This window comes from Carettochelys insculpta, chromosome 19, assembly GCF_033958435.1.
Source record: "Carettochelys insculpta isolate YL-2023 chromosome 19, ASM3395843v1, whole genome shotgun sequence".
NCBI lineage: Eukaryota > Metazoa > Chordata > Testudines > Carettochelyidae > Carettochelys > Carettochelys insculpta.
This window is the reverse complement of record NC_134155.1, coordinates 9,537,583-9,559,372: the sequence shown is the minus strand read 5'-3', so window position 1 is coordinate 9,559,372 and position 21,790 is coordinate 9,537,583. Positions and strand designations below refer to the sequence as shown.

General features: G+C 43.0%; 1 protein-coding gene across 12 annotated transcripts in view; it reads right to left on the bottom strand.

Annotated features, from left to right (window-relative positions):
- CUEDC1 (CUE domain containing 1) overlaps positions 1 to 21,790 on the bottom strand; it is a 156,648-nt gene that overhangs the window by 49,420 nt on the left and 85,438 nt on the right. For 3 of the 12 annotated variants that reach the window (XM_075013356.1, XM_075013355.1, XM_075013358.1), the window contains one exon: positions 6,511 to 6,549. The exons of the other annotated variants lie outside the window; for them this stretch is intronic. The gene's annotated coding sequence lies outside the window, so the exon portion shown is untranslated. The remainder of the gene's footprint in view (positions 1 to 6,510; positions 6,550 to 21,790) is intronic. 12 annotated transcript variants of the gene reach the window in all.

Here is a 21,790-nt window from a genome sequence, read left to right as displayed (position 1 = left end):
TGACAGCAGCCTTCAACTTCCTGAAGTGGGGCTCTAAAGAATGGAGAGAGGCTGTTCTCAGTAGTGATGGATAGCAGAACATAGAGCAATGGTCTGAAGTTACAGAGGGAGAGGTGTAGGTTGGATTTTAGGAAAAACTATTTCACCAGGAGGATGGTGAAGCACTGGAATGCGTTACCTAGAGAGGTGGTGGAATCCCCATCCTCAGAGGTGTTTTAAGTCCCGGCTTGACAAAGGCCTGGCTGAGATGATTTAGTTAGGGTTGATCCTGCTACCCTTCCAGCCCTAGGAGTCTATGATTCTATGATTTAATAAATCCCTCCCCTGTACATTAGAAATTCATGGGAATAAAACTCCAAGGGGAGGAGGTTGGTCTTCTTTTTAAAAAGGGGCTACTGTATTCCCTAATCAAAGGAATGTAATAACTTCCAAAAGACTGTGTCTAGAAAAAATGTGTGGCAAATTATTTGTTATTATTCATATTACAAGAGCACACAGAAACCTCAATCAGTCACGGACTAGGGACTCTGATGTGCTAGGCACTGTACAAACACAGAACAAAAAGATGGCCTCTGCCCTAAAGCATTTACAATCTGAATAAACAACAACAAACCCATTTTCTGCCCTAAAGAGTTTACAATCTAAATAAAGCCATTCAAAAAATCTCCAGTTGCAATGCTATTTATGAACAGGCAAGTGTCCCTCTAAGGGCTAAATGAGGAAGGGAAGCAGTACAGACTGATTATGAGCATCAATGAAACAAAAACAATGGTATCTGGAGATAAGGAAATAGGAAGGAAGATCAGTGTAGATGGGATCAAACTAGAGAACATGGAGAAGTTCACATATCTGGAGAGCAATATGATGTATGATCTAGACTATAAGAAGGAAATAGCAATTGGAATAGCAAAAGCAAGAGGGCATTTGAAGGCGATGGATAAGATCTGGAAAAGCAAAGCAATTAGCTTAAGAATGAAGATGAGCATCTTGAAACGTGTATTCAGCAGCATGTTGTATGGATGTGAGACATGGGTGATAACGAAAGATTCTAAGTGAATTTATTGGCATTCAAGAGGAGATGTTATCGAAAGATCCTGAGAATAAGATGGATGCAGAAGGACACCAACAAGGAATTTTATAAGAAGATACAGCTGAAAGAAAACTGACTGCAGAAAAGTAACAGAGAGGAAGCCGTGCTAGTCTATACACTATCAAAACAAAAAGCAGTCAACTAGCACTTTAAAGACTAGCAAAATAGTTTATTAGGCAAGCTTTCATGGGACAAACCCACTTCTTCAGGCTATGGTCTGAAGAAGTGGGTCTGTCCCACGAAAGCTCACCTAATAAACTATTTTGCTAGTCTTTAAAGTGCTACTTGACTGCTTTTTGTTTCGACTGCAGGAAGTTATACAACAGAAGTTACAGCTATTCAGGCGGATCTGTAGAATGAATGACAAATAAAAATGGACATAATGAACACTTTAAATAGGAGAGGAAAACCCCTCAGAAAATGGGTAGATGATATCATATCATTGGTGCAGAGCTATCAGAAACTAAGCCAATCCACACTGGACAGGGAAAGATGGAAGGAAATAGTGAGGGAGGCATCAGACACCAATGGATGCTGGGCCCATGGCTGTGATGGTGGTGGTGGTTGTTGTTGTATCTCTCTAAACAGAGAAAGTAAAAAGAACCACATCTGACAATTTCAGAACAGCAGATAAATACTTTACCAACATGGCTAATCAACACTGGAAAAAGTTATCAAACCCAAGATTAACATTCACTTTAAAACCATAACCAGATTATATTGCTCCTGCCTCTCATTTGGAGACACAGGGCCAAATTTATCTCTAGATTAACTTCAATGATTAACAAACGTACACCAACAACGAATGGGCCCATAATATACATTGAAAGGACTTTTTTCTTAATTGGCAGGTGGAAAGTTCAAGACAACTGTTGCAGAAACTATATTTAATTACAAAAACCCACAAATCCAATTATTTTAAAATAAAAATGTCAAAAGGACCTTCGCAAAACATCATGTAATCAGATTCAAAACCATTAGTCAAGGCAATGACCTCCTAAAGTCACCCATGCATAACTGTTCGATTATCACATATAAGCATTATTCATGAAAGTTATATTCCTTATACTAACCAATTCATGTTAGCTATAATTCTGCGGGCTTTTACACCTTGAGTTATTATAAGCAATTTAAGAAGCTGCACAGAGTCTTCCAGTATTCAGGCAAAGAACAATGACAATGCAGCAGAGGTCCCTCCAGGGATCTGTGCTAAGCTCAACAGAAACATTAGATGGACGCACTTATTTTGCGCTTCCGTTTGAAGTCTTTTTTAAAAACAATGCCCTGTTCTGTCACTGATGTCTCATGAATGCATGCTAGTTAGTAAGCATTCCGGGATAGGGATGCACGCCCGTGACTTTTTTCTTTGGCTTATTTTACATTCTGCATTGTAATTGATATCAACATATTTTGAAATGGTAGAAAAACATCCAAAATATTAATAATAAGTTTAAACTCATGTTCTACTATTGTTTGACCATGCAATTAAAATTGTGACTAATGGTGATTATTTTTAATATCATGATTAATTGCAGTTTTAATTTTTGTAATCCTTTGACAACCTTATAATTCATATTACCATAGTGCTCAGAGGGCTTCATTGTCCCGGGCATCGTATATACGCACAGTGAAAGTAGCAAGAGGCTGTCTGTCTCTGCTCCAAAGAGATTACAATTTGGATCAATGATTCTCAACCCACAAGCTGCCATCCTCTTGCAGCCCACGTGACATCAAGATGTGTGTGTGTGTGTGTGTGTGTGTGTGTGTGTGTGTGTGTGTGTATATATATATATATATATATATATATATAGAGAGAGAGAGAGAGAGAGAGAGGACATGTTCCACATAAAACATACGCAGCCCACAATGGTAAATAGGTTGAGAACCACTGACCGAAATGAACAAGATAAAGAGGGAGTGTGAGTCAGGAAGACCACTATTCCCATTTTACATTTAAGGAACAACAGGCACAGATTTTAAATGACTTGCCCAAAATCACCTAAGCCTGAGGCAGAGCATGGAATTTACCACCAACACCCCCTCTTTTTTTTTGGTGGCCCAGTCGAGAGCCATAAGACCTTCATTCCTCTTCAATGAAAAAATGGGATCAACTGAAGGGGTCATCCACTCACTCCTCTGATGAATGCTTAATCCTAGAACAATATCACACACTGTGCCCCATCTCTATGAGCTCCTAATTGCAATAGGGAGTCACACATAAACTCACTGTAAAGAGATGGATCCAGCTGAAAACATCACTACACTACAACAACAAGCATGTTAAGGAGGCAGGACACTCTTACTACATGATTGTCCTCCAATAAACTCACATATGGTTTTATAGTGCAGCACAGATTTGATTGAACCAAGTTTTCACAGTTCACAAAGCCCTGTAACATTTAAAGTCCGTTCATTTCAGCTATCTTTGCAATGCAGACAGGACATGACAACATGCAGGCCTTAGAAAAGCTCTTTTATAAGCATTTGTGAGATTAGAACCTGGAACCATGGGGATTCTAGGGCAACATCATCTACACATTGCAATTCAGAGCTCATGCTAAGTTTCTGAGTGACTCTGTAAAGCTAGGCACTGCAGAAAGTACTACCTCATAGAGCCTGCATAGAAGCCTGCTTGCAGGCCACTGTTCGACTCATGCAGATGCATGACCCAGGAAGTTGTTATGAAGAGCTGTCTGAACAACTATCTGTTTCTGTTCCAGGCCTTGCATTACCATGAACTTTAGATTCTAGATCGCATAGAACTGGAAGGGACCTTGTGAGGCCACCTGGTTCAGTTGCCCGAACTCATTACAGGACCTACACTTTTTTTTTTTAAATCTAACGTGGCCCAGAATGTTGAAAGGTTCCCCCCACCAACAAGGGCTGAACTCACAACCCTGGGTTTATAAGGGCAGTACTCTAACCACCTAGCTGTCCCCTTCCCTTATTAGCCCTGTTATTTTCTTCCCTTCTGTAATTTGGTGCTTGACTGACTTCCTGGTATACTGACCCAACTCAACTCTAATTCCATTACACAGCTGCTGCTTCCAGCTCAGTGCCTGACCCCCAGTCCTAATACCCTACCTACTTGGCTTAACCTTGTCTTCATGACATGTCTCCTTATCACAGTTTGATGAGTGACCAGTGCAGACTGGCCATTCTCCGTCCAGCCTTGACATCTAGCATGTTTTGCCTCAAAAGGCACTGGAGGTGTGTGACACAATCCATACTTGTAGGAGAGACACTTTCCAACACAAGTTTCAGGGTAGAGTCTGGGACTTGCTGCCTTTGGCATCCAACAACAAATGTGATACTTTTATTTCTCCAAGGCTGGTGGCTGCAGGGAGCTGTGGGTTCCCAACCAGATGGCAGTCAGATAGAGGAAAGTTGGGTAGGAAAGCAGGAGGCAACATTACAAATGCCACCTCTGGTCGCTGTAAACAGAATTGCCATCAGTCCATTCTATGCTGTAACATGTTATAGTGTAACAGTAATAAAATAAATTATACTTCATTCCCATTGTACAAATGGGTAAGCGGAAGCATGGAGAAGGGAAAGTGACTTGTTCAATGGAAATGCTGAAGATAGAAACTGGATCTCCCTTGTCTCTCCCCAAACAATGTGAAAGGACAGAGAGATGCCAATATGACACCCAAGGAATATCACAGAACTTCCAATATCACATTACTACTCAAAGTCTGCTCCCAACCAGCCTGCCCCTTCCCTCCCTCCCACCACAAACTGTCTCAATATGACAGGTTAGCAGCAGGGCTCTAAAAATCAAGTGAATGCAGGGAAAGAAAGATTATGTTTTGCTGTAAAGTTGTTCCAGTCATTAGCACAGTATAAACTCTGTCCTGACCCAGGGTCTGACAGCTGAACACTTACTGACCTAAGTCCCATGCCAAAGCACCTTGCCTTAAGTAATAAAAGCTGTATCTTGCATGTCTTTGGAAAGAGATGTCCTCATTGCAAACAAACTTTTCTAAATGGGAATGAACTCTCAACCGATTTACCATTGTGGGCTGCATATGCAGCTATGTTATGTGGGCCTTGTCCATGCAAAATATATAAAAACCTGTGTGGCCCCAAGGATGTCACCTTGGATGTCACAGCTGTGCGCTGATGAAAGATGAAGTTATGTGCTGGGCGAATGATAAAGCCAGACATCATTTAACTGTGATATTTCACAGATGTACTCTCCGATTCCTCATGCCTTTTGATGTTATCATGCTGGGATTTTTTCATTTCTCACATTTCATTAGATTTTTCAATTAGTCTTCCAGCTACGCTACAAAAGTAAATGCATTTAGTCTTATTAAAATGCTGGTTTGTGCTGTATATGTGGGATACTTTTCCACTAACTCTTTAAGAAAAAAGGTCCCCAGTTTGAATTTTATTTTTTATGGTTAATCCCTCCTCAGACTGTTACCCTCAATCAGTGGTAGGCAAAATCAGTCCCAGAGGCCTGCCCAGCCGATTAGCAGAGCATGCATGGTTTACAGCCAGCAGCATGTTTTCAGGTGCCCCAACCTCCCTCCGTTGTTCCATCTGCAGGATTCTCCTGTTACTTGTACAGAGGAGGAGGGATGGAGGGGAGAGCGTACTGATGAAGTCAGGGTGTTCCCCTACCCCTGTACCCCATCTTGGCAGAATAAGGATTAGGAAGGTGGAGACATGCAGTGGAGCTGCTACAGTCTGAAGCATGGGTGGTAAGTGACTCACTCAGGAGTGCAGAGCAGAGAAGGGAAGAGACAAAAGAGTAGGACAAATTTTCTTTGAAGAGACAGAGGGTGGCTTCTTTCAGAAACTTACTCAGCAGCAGCCAGCACTGCCCTTGTTACACATACCCAGCCTGTGCCACACACTGTCACATATACATTGCAACACACTGTGTCACAAAGTCTGTCTCACACACAGTGTTTCTCTTTCATACTCTCACATTCTTTGTCTCTCTGTAGCTCATAGCCCACCCTTATGCCCAAGGTCCCTCCCCTTCTGGGCCTGTGACCAGTACCAAAATTCGTGAAATGGCTCCTCTGTGAAAATTATTGCCCACCCCTGCCCTAAACCCAACCCAAACTGGTCTGTTGCCGTTCCAAACCAAGTTTAAGATCCTTCAAACCTGGGACTATGTAAAAGGATCCCCGCACCCACACTGATCCAGTTGCAGGACTGAGGCATAAAATTATGCCATGCCTATCATTATTACTATTATTATTCATTTGTATTACCACAGTACCTCGGGGACCCTGCTGTAGACTGGGACCCTACTGTACAAGGCACTCTACAAACACAGAACAAAAACACAGTCTCTGCCCCAAACACCTAACAATGTAAATAGGACAAGAACAACAGATTAATATAAAAAGACAGGAAAACAATACAATGGAAAAATCAGCATCACACTGAGGTCTTACCACAGCAGCAACCTAACTGTTGTCACGTCTGTAGGGCTCCTGGCAGAGAACAGAGAGATCCTGATGTTAATTAAATGAGAGTTAAGAGCCACTCAGCTGAGTCTATACTTTGCAATTTCTACACAAAAACTAAAAAAAGGGTATAACAACGGATAAGCATTGCATCCAATAAATATTTTACATATGGGTAATGGAGGCAAAGAGTTTAAGGGACTTGCTACAGACTAACTGTGTGCTCTTAGGCAGAGCCAGAAACAAAACGCAGATCTCTTGCCTTCCATTTCCTTGCATTAGCCACTAGACTATATTTCCTTCCCATTGCTCATTCAAAGGCATTAAGTCATGTAACAGTAGATGGAACCCAGACCTGAATGTTTGGTTGTTAAGCTGTTGAACATGTAGCAGTTACTAAGAGGCCTGTCCTGCTTCACTATCTAATTATCTAACTCCAGAAATCAGCAAAGTACCATGGTGCATAATTGCAAGAGAGAGCGGAATTCTTTTGTCAGAGAAACCGTGGTAACCAGTGAGAAAACAAACATCTCCTGCATTACATTCTGGCCCTGGCCTCCCTTCACACTTACACTTTATTTTAAACTACCAGGACAGTCATTAAAAGACATTGAGTGCAGTCCAGAAAAAACTAATGTCCTGATTATATAAAAATACCTATAACAGATGTTTCCAAACGTACTGAATACTACAGAGAAATAAAAGCAGTGGTGAGGCAGGATGTCAGCTACGATGTAGTAACTACCCAGAGTGCTACAAACTCTTTGATCTCTTAGATCACATAATAACAAAACACATCAATGCTGCTCCCACCTGCTAGGTTGATTGTATCATGCCAATTCACATGTTAAGCCAACAGATGACCATTATACTTTCCTGATGTGGTGCAAGAGGGGAAAAAAAGTAACAACAGTCACTTTAAACCCATCTCAGAAAACAAAACAAAAAAACCTCTGAATTAGTAGAAGCTTCTTCTTCACGAATTGACTACTCACCTCTGAGCAGGGAACAAGAGGAATCTAGCAATAACCCTGGCAACACTTGTGGTCAAACTCTGTGGGAATTCGGCAGGGCATCTTGTGTGCTATTCTGATCACCTCATGACATACAAAGAAGGCTACAGTAAACCCTCGAGAAGCACGATTTCAATTTGCACTTAACTCACATTAACACGAGTTAAGTGCAAATGGAAATCGCACCCCCCCCCCACCACCACCAAAACCCCCGGCCCCTGCAGCTGTGTTCCTCCCAGCCAGGGGAAGCAGGCAGCTGGAATGGTGGTGGAGAGTTGCTGCTCCTTGGCTTCCACCAGCTAGGGGAAGGCAGGGAGCAGCAGAGCTCTGCAGAAACTCCAGCTGCCTGCTCTCCCAGCCAGGGGAATTCCACGGATCTCCCCAATCCCCTCTCCACTATTTACACAAAATTTAATTTACATGGGAGGTTGCCCAGGATTTCTGTATTTGAAAACATGGCCACTTTTTACAAAGAAAAGCTTTGCAAAGACAAAAATTCAACTGTTACAGTCTTAGAACCTCAATATTCCAAACATTGTATGAGAGTAGTTTTTTTGGTTGCTTGCTTACCAGAACATTGTGGTTTTCAGTGGAATCTATCCCACAGGACAGATGCAATTTTAAGCACCTAGAACCACACAAGGAAAGAGAGCAGCGTCCGCTGACTGGGTATTAATCTGCTTTTTGGACAAGGGAAATCTACACCTCGCTTTATACTCCATGGCAAAACATGTATGAATGGTGTCACCTGAAGGTACATTCAGACCGTGCTTGCTAAGAATCACCTAGTCAATTGCTGTATACGTTTCTTCACATACTGGGACAAAGCCCAGGCCCTTACTAAATTTCTGATCCCAACATTTGTGCTCAGAGTCTGTTCACACGGAACAACTTGCAAGACTGAGGTCTCAGGATTTACATATTCCTTACTAGGACACAACCCCATTAACTTCTGAATTTATCCCCCATCTTAGGAAAGCATTCCTATTCAGGAAGGGATCTTAGGCACATGTTTAACTTACAATGCAGATGATTAAATGGTAGCATATGGGTAAAGTGAAAAATGTTTTCTGAATTTTTAAAAAAATTTTTATGGACCTTGTGTCTGTAAATAGTTTTAAGTAAGTTATCCTATTTTATCTTGTATTATCTTAAACAAGCTGGTATTATTTGTATATTATACAGGGGCATCTAATTTTGTACCCTTTAAAAATAGCAGTGAGATTTAACCTTGTTTAAAAGAAATTATGCATTGATGTGACTGTAAAAGGTCATTTAGTAAACAGAGGACATATAAAACAAACCCACCCTAATCTCTCTAGCCAGCATGGTATGGCAGGGGAAATGATTTTGGTGAACTTCTATGATCTGTGCTATACAAGAGGTCACACTAGATGAGGACTAGAATCTATGAATTGTCACAATCCTAACAAATAATTTACCTTGTGCCAGAGGTCCCCGCTTATAATCTAATAAACTTTAGATGGGTCTTCTCTTTCCATATGTGGGTGAAATCTATCCACTAGGTACATGCACCTTTTTGAGGGTTAACTTGTACACAATTCTTATGCTGGTCCTCTGCACAGGGGTGAACTACAGCACCCTCTGAGCGGGGCTTGAAGACATACTAGTCTGTTGGTTTATACATGAAGAACAAAGGCCCAATATTCCATGTGCCCAAGGAGTCCATTTATTTCAGTTGGGTGCTCAGCAACACTAAAATCAGGCTCCATGTCAGCGAGAGACCAAGTCAGCTTGCTCTAATATAAATTAATCCTTTCCAAAGTAGCTGTTAGTCAATGTGATGGGGAGACTGGGACAACTCATCTAAATTACAGTCCAAGGTGCATAGCATGTCTGAGTACAGTAACAGACGGAATAATTGAAAGCTTCTGGTCAGGATATTTTAAAAATTAGGTATGTGTATAATATGCTGTACATCAAAAAGGCTCTGTTGCATGTCTTAGTTTAAACAACACAAAAGGATTACGGTATTCAGCAATTACCAAAACCACAGATGACACAACACCACTGTAGTCTGGAAGACGTCTGCTGCGAATCCTGTTTCAGTCTATCAGTGATGCCTTTGAAGAGATGTACTGGGCAAAGCAGAGATGATAAATCTTAGCCACAGATCTGTCCCTTTTTCCTCATGTGCCTTTAAGTTTATAAATGCACAGGAGCACACTTTACAGATATGATAATAATGGCTGGTTTATTGTAAATCCATTACAAATATCTGTTTTCTTACCCCATGCATTTCAATAGTACTTATTATCAGAGAATCTCAAACCACTTTACAAGCATGGATTAATTTAAACACACAATAAACCCTCCAAAAAGTAGGTAAGACTGACATTTATCAATAGTTATTTTGGAGTATTCTGTTTACTGACACTTACATCACTAGTTTGTTGAAAGTATCTTTTTAAGGAGCAAGTACAATAAAGGAATACCTGGAAATACCAAACACAAACCAGTTAAACTTGATGACAAAAATCAGAGGCTGTTAGAATTACTGCAATACTGATCGTTGTTTTTGTAAAGCTAGGTAAGTACTGGGGAGATGTTAGGAGGGAAAGGCAGAAGTTCTGATGAAAGTAAAGATGAGTGCTCTGGGCCACTACCAACCTAACTTCCTTCTCATGTAAAATAATGGAACAAATAAAAGAAAAATCATAACCACTGAGCAGCTGAGAAAAGGTTTGATAAGCAGTATAGATTTTTACAGCTCCAGTGGAAACATTCCAGGCAGAAAGTCGAATTTTTAGGTACAGAAATGCTTCAGTTTGTGATACAGCAAAACATGGTATGTTGTTATTTGGCCTACTAGTTAGAGCTAAGTACTGAAAGTCAGAATTCCTGAGTTCTGTTCCATTGTCTCATCATGGACAAGTCATCTATGCTGAGATTATAAAACTCATTTTGGGGATTTTGGACACCCAACCATTAAAATTAATCCCACTAATAATGCCAGCCTTAGTTTCTCCAAGCCTCAGGCTCCCCCTTTGTAACATCAGGATATTAACACTTAATTATCCATCGTCCAGTTATTGAGGACCTCCAAAGTTCTTTACAAACTTTAATCATATCCCTATTTTACAAGCAGAGAAAGCAAGGCACAAATGGGTTACATCACCAAAAAAGACAGCAGTAGAAACCAGGAGCCCTGGCTCCCAGACATGCAAGTGCTAATCACTAAGCAATGCCTCCTACATGCCTTTCCTTTCCCAGATGTCCCCTGATTGGCAGTAAGGAACCTGGCTTATTGGTCACTATATCCAGCCTGTTCAGCTGACTCAGAGAAGAGAGTGAGCAAATTATGCATTGCCCATGAACACTCCAGTGCTTTAGCATTGCAGAGAAGCTGAGGCTGGCGGACAGCTATATACCAGAGTTATTACTGAACAGTGAAGAGAGAGATTAATCTAATGGCAAATTACATTCAATTACGGGAATGTCTAAAAGTGCTGGGAAACCAATTTTTTGAGCTCACCAAAGAACTAACAATACTCCTGGGGCTGTTTGTATCTGATTCTAAGTGCCACTATATGCCGACGAATGAGAGCTTCAATAATGTAGAGCAAGAGCATCTGCAGTAGCCCTGCAAGCTGTCAGAAGTGGTAGGGAAGTAAGACAGCTCATTTTCACCATCTCTCAGCCTCCAGTCATGCAGGTTTTTACGTCTGCCAGGCAGGAAAGGCAGAGGGCACTCAGAGGAGAGGGAGATGAAACCTACTCTGTTCCCAAGGACATCCACACTCAAAGTGGGTGGAACACATCTCAGCTCACATTCACATCACAAAAGGCCTGAATACTTGGGCAGAATGGTTATGAGTGAAATCTATGAAATAATGGCAAACAAAAACAAAAACCTCTCTTCCCCACATTCCCAAAAATAGTACCTAATACAGAAAAAAAATTGATGTGCTCTTGGATCAGGAGAGAAAATAAACCTGCAAGGATTTTTCCATAAGATTTCATTAAACTGGTAAAGGAGGGCACTATGAGTGGGCCGAATTAGGCTTAAAGAGATTGACTCCAATGGAAAATTCTATTGGGTTACTCCAGGAATGAACATAGCCCAACAGTAATATTTTGTAGTTCTACAGCATGTTTCATCTAGCTGTCAGAGTGCTATACTAACAGCAATTAGATCATGTAGTATGTGCTCTTACAGGAATTCATAATGGAAACTGAGGCTCAGAGAGGTTAAACAGCTTGTCCAAAGCTACATGGTAAGTCAGTGGCAGAGTCTGGGGACCTAACTTTAAGTCTTCAGCTCTAACGCTAGAGCAGCAACACAGGAGCATGAGAAACTGTTCTGCACATCAAAGTGCAAGAGCAAAGGAAACAATCAATAGCTCCAAGTTTCAAAAGCCTCCATGTTAGCCTCCTCTCAAAACACAGCTTTTCCTACCATTCCATCCCCTGTGAGCCCTCACCCCATACACTCTTTGGTTAAGTAGCCAGGTGTGCTTCAAACTGTGTGACCTAGAGAGACAGAGGACGATGGAATCTCTAGCATATCACTCTGGAGCAAAACAAAGCCACAAAAGCAACACAACACCATGCTACCCAAGCAAGCTGATATGGCCCAAAGAGGGCATATCACGTCCCCAGTCTTCTGCCCCCCATCCCAGACAGCAAGGCAGGAGGAACCAAGGGATTCTCACACCTATTTAATACTTGCCTGTTTTGTCCCAAATCAGAAATATCAGTATTGCCTCAAAAGCCAAATAACCTTTAAATACTTCACTTGCTTCTTAAGACAAGGCTCTGAGCCAGTTTCTCCTTTCATGTACTCATTGACTTCAGGGGAGTTACTCCTAATTTACAGCAGCATCAGTGAGATCAGAGCAAGACCTCATGTCCCTAAACTACACATTAAATGCAAAATTCACCCATGTGCAGTAAAACAGCATAAGTCCCTGCACATTAATATGTATCCCTTTGGGGACTTCAGGAGGGGGTGGACACTGGTTGCTTGCATTTGGACCAGGAGATATCAATAGCAGAGTTATGGACCATAATGAAGAACTAGCACACGAATGACTGTTTGGTCAAGAAATCCACCCTTTGTGCAGCCTCCTTCATGCAACCAATGAAATTGTTGCATGCAAGGTGGCTGTAGAGTAAGAACACCAACTGGCTCAGTTACCTCTATTATCACAATGACAACAAACTCACAAGCCTTTTGGCCTGGCAGAGACACACATCGAGGCCAGGTCTACACTGGGGGATAAGTTAGAATTAAAATACACAGCTCCAGCTATGTTAATTACATAGCTGGAGTTAACATACCCTGATTCAAACTTTGGCGCCATCCCCACAATAGGAGGTCGACAGGAGAAACACCCCTTTCGATTTCCCTTACTTCTCACAGTCCAACGGGAGTGAACTCCTTGTTCAATTTAGTGCATATATATGAGATGCGCTAGATTGATTCCCAGAAGATCTATCTCTAGAGTTTGGATGAGTTTAGATGTACCTAAGTGTAACTATATGCCACATGGGTGTAATTCACAGAGTCAAAACAGCTTAGAATTTAAAATCTGGATAACAGATTGCAGATCCCAGTGATGACTGAATCTGGTGATATTCTGAACAAAAAAAGCTCCCAGCTATGCTTGTAGCTATTATTACTGTTTCACACTGATTCAGCAGACATTCCAGAATGACACAGAGGGGCAATCCTCGTATCCTGTTATATATATTAAAGGAGGACAGCATATCACAATCACACACACACACACACACACACACACGGTATGGCTAGACTATGGTTGCTATTTTGGGATACAAATGTAACCTGAAATAGCAACTCCAGGGCTAAACACTGCACTCAAAATATCAGCATTACGTTGAGCATGGTATTCAGTTTTTGCTACCTCTGGTCATGAAAGTGGTAGTGGAAACCTCAAAAGAGCCCTTTATTTTGAACTTCAGTGCCGAGTTCAAAATAAGGTAACTCAAAATACCTTATGCAATTTGCATTGTCTGGCCATAGCCTCAGAGTTCAGCCTCTCTGGTTTCACTGATGGCTGTTCAGAAACCTACTCCTGTTTTCCATTTACCCTTTCTCCCAGGAAAGAACTGTACTGTTATTTATCACCTCACAGATCACATACCTCCAGACATTAAAGCTTTCAGGAGAAGGCCAGAACATACATGTGATACCTTCTGCTTCTGCTGTACCTTGCTAATCTCAAACTTAGCATTCTTTTCACAGCCCCAGTTCCTGGAATCATTTAAAACAGGAAAGATGAAACTATCAGTCTCTCTCCTTCCTGGCTGCAGAGCAGAGTTTGAGAGCAGAGCCCCAGTGTGCAGGGCTGGGAGTCTGGGGATTCTGCAGAACCTTTCCCTCCCCTATGCCTCCTCTCGCACTTATAGCACCCATGCGTGTGCACTTTTAAGATTTCTGACAGCATGCTATAAACTTTATCCCTTTCAGATTTGGAAGCCACATCAGATTCTTAAACTTTGGGTCACACGCCATAACTGTCTTTAGAAATTTCACAGTGGTACTGTCTCTGCATTTTTCAAATTTGCAGTGAAATTGTTCTTAAAATGAACAATACATGCTGAGTAATCATCTGAAACTGCTACAGCACAAAATATATGACAGAATTCCCCAAAGAATTCAGTCAAATCTAATTAATGCATTCTTAAACAAGCTAATGCCTTGAGACACATCAAATGTTTAGCAAATTTGGCATGTAAATACCTTGTGACACCAGGTATACAAAGTGCCATCAGAATGCCTAGTCTCATTTTCAGGTGACACTGTAAATAAGAACTGGGCAGCACCCATAAATGTAAACAAACTTCATTCTCCTAGGTTACATCTACACTAAAAGCATCCGTCTACAGAAGTTACTGTTGGAAGAGATGTTCTGACAAAGTTCTGTCAACAGATTGAGTCTACACACAAAAAACAGATCAATCGTTTGACCCACTCTGTCAACAAAAGGGCCCCCTGGAGTGTCTACACAGCATTTTTGTCAATAGAAGCTGAGGGTGTATGGGGTGTCCAGGGAGGGGTAGCACCTCTGGTGTGGGGACTTGTCGTGTCTTTTCAGGGCAGTTCATGCACCTTTGGTCCCCACCTGGCACCCAGCACTGTGGCTCCAAGAATCTGTAGCATGCAGCAGCCACACCCTGATAAACTGCTTCAACAGGCAGGCTAAACCAGGTGAGGCTAGCCAGCAGGTCTGAAACCTGTGGTGAGATAGGGAATTGCCTACCCCAGCATGCAAAGTCAGCCCCGGAGGACTGGGTGGATGAGATCAACAGCAAGATCCAACAACCAGGAAGGTGGTTCTGCAACGCTCTGTGGAGAGCGAAGGGGAAGACAAGGCACCAAAGACGTGACAACTTTTCGTCCCACTGGAAGCAGGCTTCTGAGGTCGAGAGAGTGGAACTGCCCCTGTGCAATGGCTTTTCCACTTTAAACATTCTCCCGCACAGGTTCTTTGCACGCAACAGCAGCAGCCACAGCAACAGAGGCAGGACAATTCCCTTGCCCCCTCCGTGAACGCCCATGCCATTCAAAGCTTGGACTCCTCAGCTACATGCGAGTCCACAACCGATGATGTCTTGAGCTTGCACAGGCTCATTGATGGACACGACAGACCACCTACAAGTAGATGCTCCATAAGTTTTGTCGACATAATGCTAGCTTTGTCAACAAAACTCTATAGCGTAGATATAGCCTTAGTGATTGTCTGAACAAGAAGTAAGACTGACTGAAACTGTAGGCTGCAAAGTTTTATATTGTATTACTTTTGATTGCAGTTTTGTAAGCAAAAAACTCCATTTATAAATTGCATTTTTATGATAAACAGATTGCACAACAATATTTGTATGAGGTGAACTGAAAAATGATTTTTATTTATAATTTTTACAGTACAAATATTTGTAATAAAAATAAAGTAAGCACTTCACATTTTGTATTCTTTCTTCTAACTAAAGTCAATATATAGGATATGGACAAATTGGAGAGAGTCCAGTGTAGGGCAACAAAAACGATCATAGGATTAGGGTGGATGATTCCTCAGAAGATGCTGAGGGAACTGGGCTAATATAGTCTGAATAAAATCTCTTTAGCTAATTCAATGGTTTTTGACATCCCTTGGAAGAAAATGGTTCATTACCATGCAACTGGAGAGTGGCCTTTATTTACAAAATAGTTGTCATATGCAGTATTACAATCCCCAAGATTTATATGAAAAGTGCCGTTCAAATTGTGGAGATCACAGCAGGGTTACATCTTTCAAACATTTTCATGCACTTTGGTCCGGGGTCATTTTAAAACTCTGGGGAACTACAGGGATAGTATAGCATTGCTCCCTGTTAACAAGATAAAAATTACTATCTTTTCCTGAGTGCTTCATTGGTTTTGAAATTTAGCATGTAAATTGTTCTAGTGAGCTGACTGCGCAATCTCTGGTTCAAGAAAAGGCTTAAGGTTCATGACATGACCTAGCACATTTTGTTTGCATCTCTTGCTCTAGTGAGAGCAAATTCACTGCCACAGGTTGTCAAAATGTTGCCTCCAACATCCTGCATGGAACTGATGCTGAGGTGGCATCCAGGAGTAAGTTTTTGTTATACGATAAGACACGATACAAACTCTCTCTTTTAATAGTGGCATATACAAACCAAGCAGAAAGCCAACACAAGCATTTTCTAATGCTGTATTTCCACAATCAAGCCAACTGCATAGTATCTACAGGAGTTTTAGCAGCAATAACAAACATCAATCATTTGCTTTTATGGAAGAACTTTCATGTGAAAATCGCTGTAGGGAAAGAGAGAGAAAAAGGTTGTTTTTTTTCCCTAGAAAATGCCCACCTGACAGACTGATAAGTTACTTGGGAGGCATGAGGTTATCCTGCTTGTGTCAGAGTGCATGCTTGCATCTAGCTCACAACTTTTAATTTAATTTTAGTTCACTACAATTTTAATCCTCTGTCTAGCTATTTATGTGGCTCTGTTGATGGATCATACAAATGTCTTCAAAGCACATCCATACCTCAAGGAGGGTGTTGTGAGGGTAACCATATTAAGGTTTATGAGGTACTCAGATATTGCAGTAAAGGGGGACCTTCAGATAGGTAGTATTTTAAAAAAGAACAACAATATCAATTACCATTTTTATACATACACTATCAGTGTTCCCTCTAACTTTTTCCATCCAAAGGCATAACCATGGATAAAAAATTTTGTAATGTGCACCAACCCAAGGGCAGATGTGCAACACCATGGAAGAGTGGCTCTCAAACTTTTTGGCCCATGGACCGCCCCACTCAACACAAATCTTTCTGTAGACCACCAAACAGCCACACATGATGACAAAACATCTCTGTTTATTTTTAAATACTTTAAATACTAAATTAGTCATATTAGACTACTAGATGTATAACATAAATGGGTGTATACTAAGAAAGGAAATATTAGCATTTTAACTTTATCATGTCAGTTTATCAAACTTCTTTTTAAATAAAATAAAATATTAATTTATGTCCAAAAAAAAGGGGTGGAATTCAATGTTCTCTTATTTATGGAAGGGTAGAGAACCTTTTTTGGGTGGGGGGTTACAATCTACAGAAAAATCAGTTGGCAGCTGCACAAGCGAGAGGCAAACCTTCCCCAAAATAAAGAAACCACCCAGCCCTCACTGATGTGGCCCCAAACTGAGATACCTCATTCTCTTGGTGCTCCAGCCTCATGGTAGGGCAGGGGAGGGGGAGCGGAGGGAGAAAAGGTGGGGAGGTCAAAGCTTCAGGACTTCCAACAGACCAAATGTATTCTTTTGGGGTCCTGGGATTAGTTGATTTGTGAGCTCCCTCCCAACCCCCAGCTTTAGGGAGAGGCCAAAAATGAGGGGCTCAGTGTGCGAGAGGGGACTGCCAGGAAGTGGGATAGGGACAGGAGTGAGAGTCAGGGGTCTGGGTGGGAGGAAACGTGCTGGAGCAGGCTGGAAGTGGAGGTCTGGCCAGGAGGAAGGGTGTGGGAGCAGACTAAGGGTGGCATGTCTGGAAAAGTGACGGGTGCAGGAGTGAGGGAGCATACAGGGACAGGCTGGGGATAGGGTACTGGCCAGGAGAGAAGGTGCAGGAGGAAGGGAGGGTGTAGTCTGGACAGGTGAAGGGTAAAAGAGCAAGGGATGGTGCAGGAGTAGGCTGAGGGTAGAGTGTCTGTCTAAGGAGGAGGGTGCAAAAGGACGGGAGGGTGCAGCCTGGACAGGAAAGAGGATAAAGAGCAAGAGAGGATGCAAGAGCAGGCTACAGGTCTGATGTCTGGCTAAAGGGGAGGGTGCAGGAAGAAGGGAGGGTGCAGGAACAGCCTGGTGGTAGGGTGTCTAGCCAGGGGGAGGGATCAGGATCTGAGCAGGAGGGGGTTCGGGAGCAGACCAGGGCTGAGAGAGATGGGTGAGAGGGGTTCCAGGAGCAGACTAGGGTTGGGAGACCTGGATGGAAGGGGTGGCCAGAAACTGACGAGGGCTGAGAGAGATGGGCGGGAGGGTGGATCCAGCAATGTTCTAGGGCTGGGAGAGCTGGGAGGGAGGGAGGTCCAGCAGCAGACTGGGAGAGCTCGGTGGAGGAAGAGGGTATGAGGGAGATGGGCTTGTTGGGACTGGCCATGAGGGACATTTACCTGACTCTCTGCTCCCCACAGCTCCCAGATACCGCCCTCCACTGTGGCCACTGGCTGTGTTTGGCCAATGGCTGCAGTGTGAAAACCCTCCCTCAAGTGGTTTCCAGTGCTGCGTTCCCCCAACAGAGGGGAAGGGGGAGTGCCTCTTCCTCCAGGAACCAGATCCAGGCTGCAGAGCTTGGGCCTGCCCTTGCGCTGCCCATCTGCAGTGGCAAGCTGGTGCTTGTGTAAAAAACTTACAGGGGCAGAGGGTGCCACAAGGCTGGACCACCAGAATGGGCTCCATGCTGCAGGGAAGGGGAGAGAAGGAGGGCGGCGAGTCCTGAGCCTCGTGGACCACCTCCAAGCCAGCTATGGTTCACTAGTGGTCTATGGATCACAGTCTGAGAATCAGCATCATGGAAACACAGCCAGCCAGCTGTGGGAGCTCTGCCAATCAGCTGGGTGGCACCTGAACTGCTCCTGGGAGGCCACCCTAGCATTCCATTTACAGGGAACGCTGACCCCATCATATACACACATGTATACAATAAGTGTGTGAGTAGAATTTACAGAAGTCAAAGAAATATGAATGAGTTTTGTGCTTAATTCTCTGAGTGCTTTGTTCTGTGCCAGTTTCTATCTCTTGTGGGAGAGAGCTCTACAATCTAGGTGCAGCTGCTCTGAAAGTTCTTGCTCTCTTGGTAGGCAATTAATTGTTCCACATGAATGCAGTTGTCATGGTAGATCATGGAGGAAGGGGAGTTCTCCAATACTACTAGATCGGGGTGTCCAACACACAGCCTGCCAGGCCAGAATCCGGCCTGCAGAGCTTTTTTTATCCGGTGTGCAGAGCCAGCAGCAGTGCCGTTTTTAAAAGGTAGCTAGGTGCCTCTGAGCTGCATGTGGCTCTTTAAGGAGCCATTTGCAGCTCCTGCCTCTGCTGCCTGACTCCTCCTCTTGCTCCCACACAATGCGGCAGCGGCAGGGAGAAGCGGCAGGGGGTATACACCTGGAGCCGCATGTGGCTCTTTCAGCAATAAAATGCTCAGAGCCATGGGAGTGCTGTGCACTGCTCTGTGCATGTGTCCCATACCAATGGTTGGAGGGAGAAGCGCATAGCAGAGGCAATGGTGACGGAGGCAACAGCAGCTGCATTGAGTTCCCAGCTTTGGCTTATTGTGGCGGGGGATGGGCTGGCTCTGGAGGAGAGACGTGGGGATTGGGTTAAAGCAGGGGGACTGAGGCCACCTGCCTCTGGGGGAGGGAGGACTGGGTTAAAATGGGAAACTGGGGCTGCCTGGCTCTGGAGGAGGGGAGGGGGGATTGGGTTACAGCAGGAGGGCTGAAGGTGCTTGGCTCTAGAAGAGGGGAGTAGGAGGGCTCGGAGGAGCTGCACAGCCACAGTGAAGAGGGATTGGAGATTCTGCATGTCTGAAAATTGTGGGTACTGGGGGTACTTACAATATATTTTTAAAGGGCTACTTTATTAAAAAAAATGTTGAGAAACACTGGAGTAGAGCTCAGTTTAATTGGTTTAACAGCTGGCAGGATGCATCCAGCCTTTAAACCAATTAAATTGAGTCCTATTCTTTCAGTGCAGCAGCGTGCTGCCCCTGCCATGACATTTGTGGGGGGAGTAGGATGGCTGGGGGAACTATGCAGCTGCAGTGAAGAGGAGATGACCCGGCAAAGGAGTAGTGGGGGACAGCAGCACGCGGCATGCCTGGGTAAGTTAATCATGAGTTTGTGGGGGAGATAAGCGACGGAGGGTGGTTTGGGGCTATGAGGGGTTTCAGCCTGGGGGTGGTGGCTTGGGCCTACTTTGTGTTCGGCCTGCAGAACATGGAAAAAATTGCCTTGGGGCCCACAATAAAAAAAGGTACTAGAGTCAGTGCTACGGAATGCTCTCCATACCAAAACAGGGGCTTTAATTTGGATTCCGCATTGAATGGGAAACTAATGCAGCAAGCTGAGCACCAAGGTAATATGTTCCTGGGGAACTGTGTGCTAAAAAACAGATGCTGAGTGATGGAACCAACTGGGACTTTTTCAGGTTGTGTGGGTTCATTCCTAGACATAAAACTTCTCACTTTACATAACATCTACAGCTATTTCAAGATGTCCTTTAGACTATGTTTGCCTGTAAAACTAATTTTAACAATACACTAGTACATGCTGTGAGGCAAATCCACCAATATCAGAAGGAAGAACGTATTTTATTTTAATCTCCAGGTGTCTTATGTTCTCCTGATGAAATTAAAAAGTAAAAAACAAAAAGGAACAGAAGCATGCATGTGTGTACACACACACACACACACACACACACACACAAAAATTGCAGGGCTGAGTTATTTCATCCAAGCCCAGGTTTGGAGTTGTGTTGTGTATGTGGAATGAGTGGGAGAATACAGCAGCAACAATCTGCCTTCAATGTCATCTTTTGATATCACTGGACATGATGAGGAGAGCTTGAATTGAAACATAGCAATGTGGTTCATTGATCTCCAAATATTATCTCATAAAAAACTGACCTTACGAGCTTCTGCTGCACAAGAATAAATTAGTGTATAAGCTGCCTGTTTGAATTCATTAAGGTATAAATGGTTGCCATGTTTTCTTCTCAGGACTATTAAAGTATAATAATAATTACACAGATGGGGCCAAAAGGCTGGTTTGTCAGTTGCTGTTTCAAAATCGCTGACAAAGTGTGAAAAAACATGATCTTGCAACCTTGTGTAAATTCACCATTAACACTACTTTTAACATTATCAGAAGCTGATCATATGAGAAATTGCATTCCTTAACTGCTAGCACTGTTACAGGTTTAAAGCTAATAAGTTACTATGCATTCAGCTGAATTCTGTTCATTAAAGTAAAGGAGAACCACCAGTTATTGGTACTTCTCTTTCCATTGGGTAACTGTGGAGATGCCTGTTCACTTGGCAGCCATACAAATTAAATAGTGATGCAATTACCAGCCATCAGAGCTGACATTTATGCCTCTCTTACCATCCCAAAGGCACAAGACACATTTTTACAAAATACAGAATGTATAAGGATCACTGTCTTTGATAAAATGCAGACATGCCCATAGTGAAAGATGGAAGATAGGGAATAGCCAGTGGCAGCAGTGTTAGAATAGGAAGCTAAGGATGTTGCATCCTGTTGAAACTCCTGACTGACCCAAAATCTACTGAGGCCAGTTGGAGTTTTCAACAGGCTTTGAACCAAGCCCTCACAGAGTTTTATGGCAAGCAGAATGCAATCCCACCAGCTGGACTATAAGTGGCCACCATGATAATTTCTTATGCCCTGCAGTGAAAGTACTGTCACATTTTCAAATGATGAGAAGCGGTTAAGATTGTGGTTTTAATTCTCATAGGAAGAAGCAGCACTGTACCCCCAAGTACCAGAGAAACTAGGGTCGTACACCAAATCTATAACTGAGATACAAACGTCAAACTGCCCATGTCTCTTTGTCCATTCATCTGGCCTTAGACTACCATTCTAGCTCAGTGGTTTGAGCATTGGCCTGCTAAGCCCAGGGTTGTGAGCTCAGTCCTTGAGGAGGCCATTCAGAGACTAGGGCAAATAGATGTCAGGGATGG